Here is a 15114-nt window from a genome sequence, read left to right on the forward strand (position 1 = left end):
GAGGAATAAACGTCTAATATTTGTAGAGGTAGATCTGTTTGTAATAAAAACAGATTGGAAGTAAATATAGCTGCGCTGCAATACATTAATAAATCATATATAATATATGAAAAACAAAAAACAACGTGAATAAACAAAACATCAAAGTGAATTAATGTATGTGTGAATTATTTAGTGGAATAAATATAAGGTCCAATAAGGAAATGAGCCCCTTCATATATTCATAACACTGTGATTGGTATGATCTCGAAAACAGTGAATGATATTCAGAGGTGACACATTAGAGTAACAGTCCTTCAGTGAGTTGATCAGTAGTGACTTTAAACAAATAGACACCAGAGAAGATTTGATAAGATGTTAAAGAAAGGGTTTCTCCACCTCTTATAATAAATCCCCTTACCGACTCTACAGATCTCTTGTCAGGAGATCACAACACCCTGTGGTTATTTACCCCCACCCAGAGTCTCTCAATACTGAATGGCAAGACTTCCTGTCTCCTCAGCGTCAAGGATTATTAGTGTCTCTCCCATATGGATGGTCCCCATAGAAATAAAAAAACTGGAAGAGAAGCCAAAGTGTTGTATACAACTTGGGCCTAGGATCCAAGGTGCTTAACCTTGCAAGTGGATCTGTAAAACAATGCAGATCAAACAGGCTTTTAGGGCAGCAATCCTTCTAGAGGTATGACGATCATCTGGTCTCATCCACAAAGTATGGCTCCTAGATGCATGTACGGACCTCAGCTGGCTGTGTCTCCATACACTCCGCTGTCTGATATCTTGCTATGGAGAGGACCTGATTCCTAATCTAGTTGTAAAACCAGATTGGTCTCGGTGCACAATCTTAGATATTATTCTCACCAGTCTGGTAGCTAATATTTTAGTTAATAACTTCACACCTGATGTGAGCAATGATATTGGTCAATATGATTCTGGATTATTAGAGGCCTTACCAGGTTTAAATAATAATATAATAACCACCTCATTCATAGAGGGAGGACAATGTCCACATTCCAGTGCTACATTAAATACCTCTAATAATTCAGGTAGCAACTTAGCTCCATACAGTTTATAAACCTCCCCTGGCAGCCCATCAGCGCCTGGGGCTTTATTATTAGGAAGGCTGGCAGCAGCAGCCTGGAGTTCCTCTAATGCCAGAGGTTTATCCAACTGTCAGCTGCAGACAGTTCTGGTAACATAATGGTTTACATTTCTGAAGAAATCGCTAAACACGGATGAGTAGTATGTGTCATTTTAGTTGAAGACTCTTGCAATTCTACCACATAGGCCAAAGGTTTTTGGGCTTTTACAATTGTAGATCAAAGATGACCCGTATTTTCCCCTCCTCAAAATAAGGTTGTTGAATAAAAAAAAATTCTGCTCCGCTTTTTTACGGGAGATTTCTGCATAAGACTGTTGATTTTGTATCCATTTTTTCTGGGTTTCTGCAGTAGGATTTGCTATATATTTAAGTTCAGCCTGCAGAACAGCCTCAGCTACAGAGTGTTCACAGTCCCTAGATTTTGTTTACATTTTTTAAATTTGAGCAATAAATAGGCCTCTCATATAGGCCTTTAAAGAGTCCCAACAAATCTGTAATGATACAGATGACTTATTGGTGACACTGTGAGCAGATATACAGTATCTAGCAAAATATCCTCTGTTGAAGGAAACAGGTCAAATCAGTAAGTGTTTACTTTCCAATAGGTGAATTTCTGAACAGGATGCAGGGTTAACTTAAGAACCAGTGGAGAATGATAAGATATCCCCCTAGCTGCATGTGTCACATCAAATATCATAGGTATCATTGTGGATGTAGCCAGTGCCAGGTCTATTCTGGACAAGTGGAGTTTCTCTGATTATCTTGGATATAACGTCTGAGTGCCATCCCGATATAGTAATTGCCTTTCGGTCTGCCATTTGCTGAGTCTATCCAACCATCACAGGACCAAGTTACATCAAGGACCCAGGGATCATCTCCCATTGTGGCCAGCATTAGTGGCGTGGAAGTTCCCCTACTAGTGATTACACCTTCTGCTTGGTTGACTCAAGGGGCATAAACCTTACTGAGTCCACTCGATGATGGTAAGCCTTTTCATAATTGATGGTAGAACCTCTCACTCACTGCTGTTGGCATTGGGATTTAATCTCCCTCTCTTCCCTAAATATCTTAAAGAACATTTGTTTTTTCACATATGGATGCACTGGATATTTTTTCTTAAAATTTTTATATTTTTTCTTTGCATTTTGCCTGATTCAAGATATTATGTGTTATTACATGTTTTACACTGTTTATAACTAGACACATTAAGCACATAGGCACTTTTTATTGTTTCAGATTGCACTGTAGCCATACAGGATTTGTTCATTTATTAGTGCTGCACATTTCCACTAGATCTTCATCTAGAGCTTCATCTGCTGTCCACAAATTAAGACAAAAAACCTGAATATTAATTTGCCTGACAAAAATATTAAAACAATTATGATTTTTTTTAGTCCTGACTACAATAATAATAATAATAATAATAATAATAAAAAAATACTTTTTAAACAGGAGGTTTCTGCATAAGACTGTTGATTTTGTTTCAATTTTTTTGCAGTAGGAGTTGCTATATATTTAGGTTCAACCTGCAGAACAGCCTCAGCTACAGATTGGTAAGCATTTTCACTAGGAAGCATTTAAGAAAATACCTTAAATTTATAGAATACAAATTTGTCAGGCTTGAAATTTGTAATAACTATCAACAGATATATTTTTCTTGTTCTTTATTTATTATTTTATAGAAACTAGTGCATCCCAGATTATTTTCTTGCTATACCTTCTTTGTTTTTGTGTTGCAAACTTAATAATTATCATTATAAACCTGAACCACATTTATGTCAACTGCATAATCATTTAAAATTTTAGTACAAAAGTACCAGTCCCCGCTCTACAGGTAAGAGCATTAGTGGCACATTCTAGCACAATAATTGATGTACACATTGGGGGAGATTCACAGAGAGCGGGCGCACATTACGACGCCATATCGCAAACAATGTACGCTACGTCAACGCAGCGCAGAGAGGCAAGCATCGAATTCACAAAGTCAGTGCTCCCAAAACTGCGCTGGGTTTCGAAAGGCGTACGCCAGCGTATGTGGAAGTGGGCGTGAGCCATGCAAATGAGGCGTGACCCCATGCAAATGATGGGCCGAGCGCCAGACAGATACGTATCACGAACTACGCATGCGCCGTGACGTGGACGCATCCCTCTGCGCATGCTCACAAACGTCGGAACAACTGCCTAAACTACGCCGGATAACTGCCTACAGCGTAAACGTAACCTACGCCCAGCCAGACACACGTCCAACGTAAAATACGTAAAATACGCCGGCTTGTATTCCCTGGTGCAGACCTTTGCATGTCTGCTGCTGGGTTGCACCTCCTTTATGGGGTATAACTTTACGCCGGACGTACAACTTACGCGCACCTCGCGTAGCCTGCGTCGGGCGCACGTACGTTCGTGAATCGCCGTATTTTCCTCATTTGCATATTTGAATGGCTAATCAATGGGAGCGCCACCATGCGTCCAGCCTAAATGTGCGCCCACCCTACGCCGGCGTAGGCAAGTTACGTTGGCGGGATGAAGCCTGTTTTTAGGCGCATCTTAGTTTGTGGGTCTGGCACACAGATACGACGGCGCACATTTGCACTTACTTCGGCGTATCTTGTTCTACGTTGGCGTAAGTGCTTTGTGAATCCGGGCCATTGTGTGTGTGTGTTTCAGCAGAGCACATCCAACTTTTCTGTAATTTTTGCCTGTACTCCCAAAGAAACATTATGTTAAATATTCTGCTACATGTACAGAAAGTGTTTCTCACAGAGGAATTTGCAGCCCACTGACATTATCAAATGCAATGACATTTCAAATATTTGCAGTACTCCACAGGTAATAACTCAGTAAAGGTGAACCATTGATGTCTCACTTTTTGGCACAGTATGGTACCTAGGACTATAAACTAACAGCTGCTATAATCAGTTCAAAAGGCAGTTAACTGGCAACTGTGCCAATGTCACAGTTCTCAGCACAGCTGTCAATGTGAAGTGGATAGAAGAAAATATATGAATCAAACCTAATACAATATGGCTCTAATTATCTATACTGTGACACAGGGCTGGTTCCCCTTGTTAAACTGAACAGAAAATAGCCAGTATCATTTGGTCATCAACAGCAATACCACATAATTAAATAGTTAGATTTAATTAGGCAGAAGAAAGGCAATAGACCATCAATTTGAGCTTACAAAAAAAATCCTGACAACCTAAATTATCAAAGAACCTTTCTTTATAAGGCTTTAAAGGAAACCAGTGTTGAGAAATATTAATTTTGTGCCATTGCTGAACCCTTCTTCTGAAAACACTTTTTGTTGTTGTAAACTTTTTTGTTTATTTAGTTCCTTCCTGGTTTCTGGTTCAGGACAAAATGTTGTCATCAGGGGTGTCTGAAGGAGGTGGCTTGGGGGGCTGAAGCCCTGAATGTGACCCCAAAAAGCCCCGAGTCTCATTGTTGGCCCCAAGCGAGCACACTAATATACTTGTTACATATTGTATACATGTTTTGACTTTATGTATTTACTCATTTAGCTTTTTATTTATTTAGTCACTCCACACAACACATCAAGATATAATTCACATTTATTGTCACATTTTTCCATTTTTCACTTTGTTTTATCACTACATTCAAACAAACAATACATATAGATTTGTAGATAGTGTGTGGGTGTGTGGAGGGGAAAAGGTTTTTCAATCACATGTCTGGATTCACCTGGGTTCACAGGAGACACTAGTTTACCAGTTTATTGCTCGTCCACTAGGCCTCCAATCATCATCTCGCTGATCATGTGACCAGTGAGGTGAAGCATATATATTTTCAACAATCATTTGATGTGTGTACCAGCTATGACTAAGCACTGAAGCTACAGTGCGAAACGTTAGCTTTTGTTCCAATTTTTTTTGGATCGATTCTAATTAAAAGAACATTTTTGGAGTGCGGCTGTCCAAGTTTCCTTCGACCGATCTGATCCCGAGCGCTGCCGAATTTGGCCGAGTGTGGCCGAGTGCGGCCGAGTGTGGCCGAGTCCTGCCGACTCGCCGAGTGCCATAACAGGTCCCGCCTTCTGGAGCCTGCGCAACGCCTCTGATGGATGTCCCAATGGTCCAATGCCGCAACCGTGGGACGTGTGACGTCCATCATAGGCACTGCAGGCTTCAGAATGTGGGAATTACAAATGCGGGCACCGCGCCACATCCCTGCCTGTCGCTTGGGCTCTCCTCAGGCTCTCCTCCAGGCCCCTTGGCTCTCCTACCCTCCAGGCTCCTTGGCTCTCCTACCCTCCAGGCTCCTCAGCTCTCTTCTCTTCCTTGGCTCCTCCTCTGACAGAATGACTGACTGACTGCCTGATGTGACACCACTGAGCTGAGGTAGGTCAGACAGTGTAATGTGTATATAAATGTCAGTGTATGTAGGTCAGTGTAGGTAGGTCAGTGTATATAGGTTACCACCATCAGTGTAGGTAGGTCGGTGTAGGTAGGTCAGTGTATGTCAGGTAGGTCGATGTAGGTAGGTCAGCGTATATAGGTCACTACCATCAGTGTAGGTAGGTCAGTGTATGTCAGGTAGGTCAGTGTAGGTAGGTCAGTGTATATAGGTCACTACTGTCAGTGTAGATAGGTCAGTGTATGTCAGGTAGGTCAGTGTAGGTAGGTCAGTGTATATAGGTCTCTACCGTCAGTGTAGGTAGGTCAATGTATGTCAGGTAGGTCAGTGCATGTAGGTCAGGTAGGTCAGTGTATGTAGGTCACTACCATCAGTGTATGTAGGTCAGTGTAGGTAGGTCAGGTAGGTCGGTGCATGTAGGTCAGTGTATGTAGGTCAGTGTATGTAGGTCACTACGGTCAATGTATGTAGGTTAGGTAGGTCAGTGTATGTAGGTCAGTGTAGGTAGGTCAGGTAGGTCAGGTAGGTCAGTGTATGTAGGTCAGTGTATGTAGGTCACTACTGTCAGTGTATGTATGTCACTACTGTCAGTGTATGTAGGTCAGGTAGGTCACGGACCAGCCCAAAAAAAAAAGCCTGCGTCACTTACACCATCCCCCCATGGTCTCCGGCCTTGGACTTGCTCTTTTTGCCACCTAGCAATGCCCCTAGTTGTCATACATTCTAGGACTTTTCATGGGCATTTCTTTCACCTGGAGGAGAGGAGGAGGGCCTTTCTCAGATAAACACACCCTTCTGCCAAGTATCATTATATTGGTAATTTTTATATTAACTTATTTATTGCAACTCTGTTGCTGCATGAAAACCATAGACCATGTTGTAAAAGAAGATCAAAATTGTCTTGCCTGACAGGTGGCAGGTCTATTTCTTCCAGAAACACCAGTGCCACTGCTCTCTGACACTTTATGGTGTATCTATTAGCATGTTTCCTGCTGCACGCTGTTGATCTTAAGCCGCTACATTCCTTTAGAAAGCAGCACTGACATAGTTGAAGGTGGGAGGAAACACAGCACACGGCAGGGTTTCAAAGTATGAGTAACGCTTGAATAAATATGTAATTTTAATTATATGTTTCATGATTTGCTCAGCTGTTTTAAAAAAGTAATTATTAATGAACCAAAAAGGATAGACATTAAAAGCAAAATTGAAAGAATTAATTTTATTAGTGCTACATTTACGCTCAGTCAACCAATAAACCAACACGTGGGCAGGGCGAATAGAGGGGAAGTCAATTGGCTGAAACGTTAACATGAAAAAAAATCTTACTAAGCTGACCATACATGGATCTAATTTCAGCCAATGCAGCAGAAGCCATCCACATTTTGATCCATGCATGGGCAGGGAGGTTGTAAGGAAGTCAATCAACCGATCAATTTTTGTACCATCGTCCTGTTGGATTTTCTCCTCTTCATCAGGACTGCATGCTATAGCCTGCAACAATGATCAGTGTATTCAGAAGTGGGGATGCCTCCTCGTTGTCAGAATATAATGACACAGCAGGGAGAATTACCTCATGTGTGGATGGTGGAATTGGATCAGAAAAAAAAAAACAGATACATCTATGGACTGCCATACTGTGTTGTCAGCATCATTTGAGTATGTAATGCTAGAAATGGGTGCATCACTCTTCTGTTCAGAGATACTGAGGTAGAAGTGTGAAGGTGTGGATGCTCTTGAGAATGTCTATCAATGGACTAACATATGGGCAGGATGAGCAGAGGGAGAGAGCGGGAGAGTGTTTCCTCAGGTGCATTAAGTGCTGGGTTGTTTAGAGCAGTGTTTCTCACCCTGTCCTCAATTTCCCACAACAGGCAATGTTTTGGGAATTTCTCTTAGATAAAATAGGTGTCCAAAACACCAAGCCATTGACTCTGATTTAAAGCACCTGTGCAAGATAAAGGAAAACCTACAAACTTGGGCCCAGATTCTCAAAGAAGTTACGCCGGCGTATCTCGAGATGCGCGGCGTAAGTGTAAATATGCGCCGTCGTATCTATGCGCCGTACCCACAGAACCAGATACGCCTGAAAATAGGCTTCTTCCGACCGGCGTAACTTTTCTACGCCGGCGTAGCGTAGGCACATATTTACACTGGGAGCATCTTGCACTCCCATTGATTTCTTATTTAAATATGCAAATGAGGGAGATGCGCCGATTCCCGAACGTACGTCCACCCAACGCAGGCTACGTGCGGTGCGCGTAAGCTGTACATCCGGCCTAAACTTGCCCCTCATAAAGCAGGGGCAACTTTGCACCAGATGTGTGCAGGTCAGCTGGAGAGCAGCTTCAGCAGCACCGTTATGGACGAGCTGAGCAACCACACTTGCAGGACAACACATGTGTATGCCAACATGCCAGGGGCAGGCATGGTCATAGCTATACTAGTGTGTGCCCAGGTGCGTAGAAGGAGGAGGGCACGGGAGAGGATATACCGAACGTGCATAAACATCTTTGGCATGGGGGATTCGGAGGTGTATCGCATCTTCAGGTTCAACACTGATGCCATCCAGGAAATAGCCACAGCCCTGCATGATGACATCACCAGCCAGACACATCGCTCACATGCAGTGCAGCCACTGGTCAAGGTACTGGCAACACTGCATTTCCTCGCCACTGGATCTTTTCAGCGTACTAGTGGAGTCGTGACTGGGATGTCACAAACCAGCATGAGCAGATGCGTGCACCAGGTTGTCCCCGCAATCCTCAGACGCATGTCCCACCACATCATCAGACCCACCTAGGAGCACCTGCGGAATAAGGCAATGGCAGATTTTGTCAGAATTGCAGGATTCCCACGCACCGTGGGGGGCATTGATTGCACACATGTGGCACTACAGCCCCCCTGTGACACAGAGCACATATACCGTAATCGTAAGCATTGGCATTCCATCAACGTACAGGTGATTGCCGATGCCCAAGGCCTCATATGGCACGTCCGTGCCAAACACCCAGGGTCCAGCCACGACAGCTACATATACCGTCAAAGCACCATCCCAACAGAATTTGAACAGAACGTGTACGGGAACAGCTGGCTGTTTTTTTAAGTGACATGGGTGTCAGGCATGACTGTCCTACCCCATGATGCAGACATCACGAGGGGCACATGCACGACTAACATCCTCCTGTCTTTTCCCTTCCAGATGACTCTGCATATGCACTTGGGCCCCATCTCATGACTCCATTCCGGGATCCCCAAACCACAGGAGAGCAAAACTACAATGCTGCACACATACGTACCCGTGGAGTGGTGGAACACACATTTGGCATCCTGAAGTCCCATTTCCGATGCCTGGGTCCGGGGGGACCCTGTTGTATTCCCCAAACTTCGTGTGCCAGATCATCGGTGCATGTTGCATTCTGCACAACTTTGCCAAGAGAAAGAGCCTGGAGATTGACATACGTGATGACCTGACCCCCGAACCAGACATTCCCCCCCTGCCCGAGGATACCCCGCCTGCTGAGGGAACAGCAGTCAGGAGTTGTCTCGTGGAACATATCTTTGCACGTTAAACACACACATTCATCATGGCACAAGGAGAACGCACGCATGCACACCACTGTGGTCCCTAGCTCACACACACCACATCCACATCACATTGGATTAGCCCAAGTCCAACATGCAGGACTTGGGAGCAGCAACGCCACGACAAGGCTCCAATTATGTTGCTGACCATTCATACCACATTCACACGGATCGTGGGGATAAATTCTCCCCAACACCAGTCACACTAATCTGCACGCCTCACCGTGTGCATTATTACATAAAAAATAATAAACTCTTAACCAGAGCCAAAAAATAAATAAACTCTTAACCAGAGCAATAAAAAATAAGAAACTCTTAACCAGAGCAATAAAAAAAATAAACAACATATTTAGTTGCCCTGGCGGCTGCCACGGCCACGGCTCCGCAACTGCCTGGTTGACGGTGGGGGGGACATCAGGTGGAGGAGCATCCACCATGGCTGGAGGCCTGCTCCTTGCTACGTGCCCCATGGAGGTGATCGTAGTACTTCTCCATGGCAGCAAGGATAATGCCCTTCTCCTCTGGGGAGAAGTTATTTTTTCTGTTCCCAGAACGCCGGGCAGACATGTCCACAATATAATATCACAAAAGTATCTTCACCAAACCAAACAGGTGTACTTTTGCACTCGACTGGCGCATGTCTGGGCGTATTTATGCCCTGGGCGTAAACGGTGGGCCGGCGTAACTCAGGATTAACGCCGGGCGTAGTTGTGAGCATGCGCAGAGGGGAGCGGGACATACGATCGCGTGACAGCGCATGCGCCGGTCTTTCGGCCCTTCATTTGCATGGAGTCACGGTTCATTTAAATGGATCACGCCCACTTCCTTCCTACTTTGAATTACGCCGTCTTACGCCGACGATTTTATGTTACGCCGGCGCAAAATTGGACGCTTTTGCTTAGAGAATACGGAGCTTGCCTCTCTAAGTTACATCAGTGTTACTCATCTGAGATGCGCTACACCGGCATAAAGATGCGCCGATCTACGTGAATCTGGGCCATGGGCTGTTGAGGGTACTTGAGGACAAGGTCGGGAACCGCTGGTTTAAAGCACAGTATAGCATAACCTGTGTATTCATTCCCCCAAAGGAGCCTGGATGGTCAGTTAATGTGATGATGTCAGCAGCCATCCGTAGGGTTGATTTTAAGAACAAAATTAGGTTAGGCAGAACATGGCAAAATCATAGTTTAATAAGTATGCTAGGCTCATAACAGTTGTTGTTTTCACAGTGGAAAAAATTCCCTTCCTGTCTTGGTGACAAGTAGGTACTAGATCAAGAAGAGGAACAATTGTCTCCATTGTAATAGAGTTTTTATCAACTTTTTATTACTATTTTCCTTTGTGCTTTATCATGGAAACAAGTGGCAAAAGGAAAGGGAACCCTTCTCAGTGGGTATGCAGGCAGCAAAAAAAACAACTCTAAAAGAAATTATTTGGCTGAACCTCAAAAACCTAAGACACAATATTCTACTTCTTTTATTTAACAGCTAGTTGAAGTTTAGAACATTCACATTGAGTATTCCAATGAAGCCTTACTACAACTACTACTATATTTATATAAACCAAATACATTTTTACTGTCACTGAAAATGTGTTGTACATGACAGGTTAATTGTGATGATCTTTATCAATGTACTTGCACTTCCCATCTGTTTAAACTGAGAAATTATACTCAATTTTTAGCAGAGGAAAATTTAATTTAGCGTAGAAGAATAATGTATAGGAGATTTGAAAGGCTATGTAGCTGGATCAGGAACTTGGCTCTTGACAAGGAGTATATCAGCAGGAAACAGGTGGTGATGTCCTGCTGCTACAATACCACAGGGCATGTTTGTTGTGACCACTGGCAACAAGAGAAATATTTCATAGATTAGAAAATTAACCAACCATGGCATAACTAAATATTAAACACAGACCCGTAGTAAAGCCCTATTTTATAAATACTTTATAAATAGTATGTGACACTAATTAAAATAAATCCCCCCATTAGTACACCAACACACACACAGACAAAACACAAAACAGTTACTACATGTGAAATTTCTTACCGTTTAAGAGATATGTCTGATTTAATTTTCAGGAAGTCAGTTCTCTGATTTAAAAAAATGCATCATCTTTTTTAGAGGTGTTAGAACAGTGTTTGCATCATATCCTCTTCTCTCTCTCTCTAACTGTAATCAGACTACATTTCCCATGAGTTCTTGGGTTGGGAGTGAATGTGGGCGGTACACTAGGCTTGTGAAATCGCTCACTTCAACATAAATCACACCCCTCATTCTGTAGCCAGCAAGCCATACATAACACACGGAATGATAGGTTACAGCCTTATAAATGCAAAGCATTTTAATATAAATGCAGATAGCTGCCATAACCCCAGTATATTCTGAAATGAAGGATGGTCCTCTTTCTGATAAAAGTGGCCCTCCCTCCGTGCTCCGGTCGTCTCCGCCACTTATTGGAGCCGTTGGTAGCGGCAGAGATGATCGGGTCCTCTCCCCACTGAGACATGGAGCCAAGTGAGAGAAATATGGCCCCGCTTGGATGACAGAAGCGACATCAAACATCACTTTCGCCCAATGATCTTAAAGGGGATTTATTTTTTATTGCATTTAAGTGTAAATGTGAGGGGGAGGAGTTACATTATGGCTCCGTAGGAGTGAGGACGGCAGCTAGCTCCATGCTCTCCATGTTCTCCCCCAGGTGAAAAAAAGAAAAAGAGAGAAGACTCGCTTGTTTGATCGTTTTTCTGACCATGTTTTAATGCTCTGGCTTACCTTGAGACTTTTTTTCTATAGAGCCGTAATCCAGCACAGATCGTTGCTGGTAACGGCGGCTGTAGTGTGCTAACATAAATCACTCAGCTACGAATGTGCCGAACAGCTGTGACCCAGGAGAGGAGCTTGGCCGAGTCTTGAGGCGGAAGTGGCGTCCTGTGTGACAGGTCAGCTCTTGTGTACTCCGTGACCAGTGCCAGACGTTGCAGGGGAGACGCGGAGGGCTGTCAAAGCAAGAGCCGCAGAGGGCCACCGAAAGCTGCAGAAAGTCGCTGAAGACTGCCGGGGCCGAGGAGAATCACACCGAAGGCCGCCAAAGAGATGCCGAAGACCGCCGTGAGCCGCCGAGAGCCGCCGGAAACAGCCGAGAGCCACTGAGTGCCGCCAAAAGTCCCTGGGCCGAGGAAAATCACAGAGGGCTGCTGGGGGGTGCCGGTGAGAGCATATGGGGATTCTGTGACTGCTCTACTATCTGACGGAGGATACCTGGAAGGCAGCCAACGTGCACTCTGAGGTAAAGGGGGCCCAGCAGTGTCTTTGTGGTAAAACATTTTTTGGAAGAGTTGAAATCTATTCCTCAAGTGGCGGACTGTGAGAGAGCAAGACTGAAGGGGTAAGATGAACAAAAACGTTGTCCCTATTTTTGCTTTCTCCTAATTGCTCTATTAAGCTCTAAAAGAACGTAATTATAAAGACAATTAGTAATCAGTCTCTCCAAGAGAATACACATACCTTATCTATATCACCAAACATATAAGGGCTTTCATGCAGCATCAGCTGCCAGTTGGAAGTAAACGCTGCATATAAAGGGTGTCAGTATCTTCTAGTCCAAGGTATATCTCTCGGTTAAAGAGGTCTCTCTGTGTATGAACTTCTTCTGCTACTCTCCTTATTTGTATACACTATTAAGAGCAACAAAAAACTTTAAATTCCAGTGAAGAATAGTGATAATTTGAAGGGCTGCTGTACCGGTTTAAAGTTTTTTGTTCTCATCCTTTCCCTATTTTGGGTCAAGTTTTATTAATTAAGGAGATCGAATTGATTTAATATTTTGGTTTCGGATATATATAAGTAGGGGACAGAGCGAAACCGAGCACTTACTCTGTTAACCCAGAATATATAGATCTCTGGTTATTTAAATATTCTACTCTAAAGGGAAAATGGTGAAGAAGGCTCCTAAAGTTAACCCGGGGGAGGGTGCTGGACGTAATACAATAAAGTCTTACCTAGTATCTGAAGGTTTAGATCAAACAGCTGAAAGCCCTTTAAAGAAAAATGGAGTTCCAACCTCACCAGTAAAAAATAAGGGGTGCTCTGGAGATGATCAGATTGAGGAGGGAACCCCAGGAAAAAGAAAAAGCAAAACTTAAAAGGTTCAATCTCGAGAAGTAAATAGTCAGAGCAAGGATCAAGAAACGCCTGAGAGACAACAACAATCTAGCCCCTCCCCTGATGCTCAACAAGCTCCTCCAACAAAGCAAGACATGACAGATATGATTGAAATGATATCTCAATTAGAGCGAACAATTAAAAGTGAAATGGGAGCAACAAGAAGAGATATCCAGAGTGTTCTACAGAGGGTAAAAGGAATAGAAGAACAATTAGAAGAACATAAAAATGCAATAGTTGAACTGAGAGAAAGAGTCGATATGGACTGGATAGAGATAAGAAATGCTTGTCACAGGCTTGAGGATCAAGAAAACCGAAGCAGAAGGAAGAACCTACGGGTAAGGGGACTCCCTGAAGTGAAATATGCAGAATTAGGCGAGACGTTACGAGAGATATTCAATACAGCTCTAAAACAAGAAGTAACTGCATTGATGCATTTTGAAAGGGTACACAGAATACAGAGATCTTTTAATGCACATAGGGATCTCCCAAGGGACACTATAGTAAGGTTTCAAGATTACAAACAAAAAGAGCAAGTATCCCAAAGTACAAGGAACTCAGTACCTATGGAATATAAAGGCGTCAAGCTACTTATATTCTCAGATCTGTCCCCAGAGACACTAGTGCGTAAAAGGGCACTGAAACCAGTAACTAACCATCTTCGGGTAAATGGTATCCCCTATAGATGGGGCTTCCCAGCCTGCCTATCAATTAAAAAATCAGGGGTCTCAGCTTATGTCCAGTTTCCAGAAGATATAAAGGAATTTTGTAACAAACTGAATATACAATATATACAAGTGGATAACTGGTAAAAGAGACCCCCGGTGTGGAGAAGGTGGAAAGATCAGGACTGGAATAGAGCCTAGTTTAGTTTTTCATGTGGGGATTTCGTTTAATTAAGAATGTTGTGTATGTTCCTTTGGGGAGTGGGGATATGGGAGGACAGGAGGGGAAAAGTCTCCTTTCTGGTCAGCTATCCCCGGACCACCCCCCCTGTTGTCCTCCCCCCTCCTTTATATGAGGGGAGGGAAGGGGGGAAGGATGTGTGTTTTCTCCCCCTTTCTTTCTTTTTTTGTTTTTGTTTTGTTGGGGGTGGGGGAAGGGGGAAGGGGGCTAATTGGAAAGATGGTGTATGCTTTCCTAAGGAGTAGGGATGGGAGGAGCTCCTCTCCTGGTTGGTTTTTCCTTGACCTCCCTCCCCCCAATGTTGTGATTATAATTAATGTAACATATTATTATTATTATTATTATTATTATTACTATTTTTTTTTTCTCTCCTCCTCTATACCAATTAATGTCTCTGGGGGGCAGAGATAACGGAAGAAAATAGGGGTAGAGCACCTTTGTGTGTTTCTTCTTAAATAAAAGTTAACTGGGATCACCTGGGGGAGGGGGGGAAGGGTGGAGCAGATATGCCTATCTTTAATCCGGGAGCCGCTCCCAACTTGGAGACCGGGTAGTAGGGGATCTATAAAACTCCCTAAAGAAAGGCCCGCTCGGCAGGATGTCTGGCTGGGCGCAGACCGAGGGAGTCTTAACATTGGTGTACAATGTGATGGGGGGTGGGGGGGAAAGGGGACGGGGGGTAAATGTGGTCGCAAGATACTCTTCATAAGACGTTGAAGGTATGTTTTTATGATTGGGGCTCGGTATCAAACCGAGGCCATGAACTTTTTCCCATTCTTGGGAATATCAAAAAGTTACACCCAAAGCTCTTTATACTATGGAGTTTAGTACTTAGGAAAAATAGGAAGCCTCTGAGGATGGGAAGGAAGCCTCCTGGATCTGTTATAGGTCTGATATATGTAATGGCTACAGTCAAAGGCCGAAAATATAGAGGATGGTAGTACTAAAAATAGTCACGTACAATGTATGAGGGCTAAATAGCTAAATA

This window comes from Rana temporaria, chromosome 4 (genome assembly GCF_905171775.1).
Source record: "Rana temporaria chromosome 4, aRanTem1.1, whole genome shotgun sequence".
Lineage (NCBI taxonomy): Eukaryota > Metazoa > Chordata > Amphibia > Anura > Ranidae > Rana > Rana temporaria.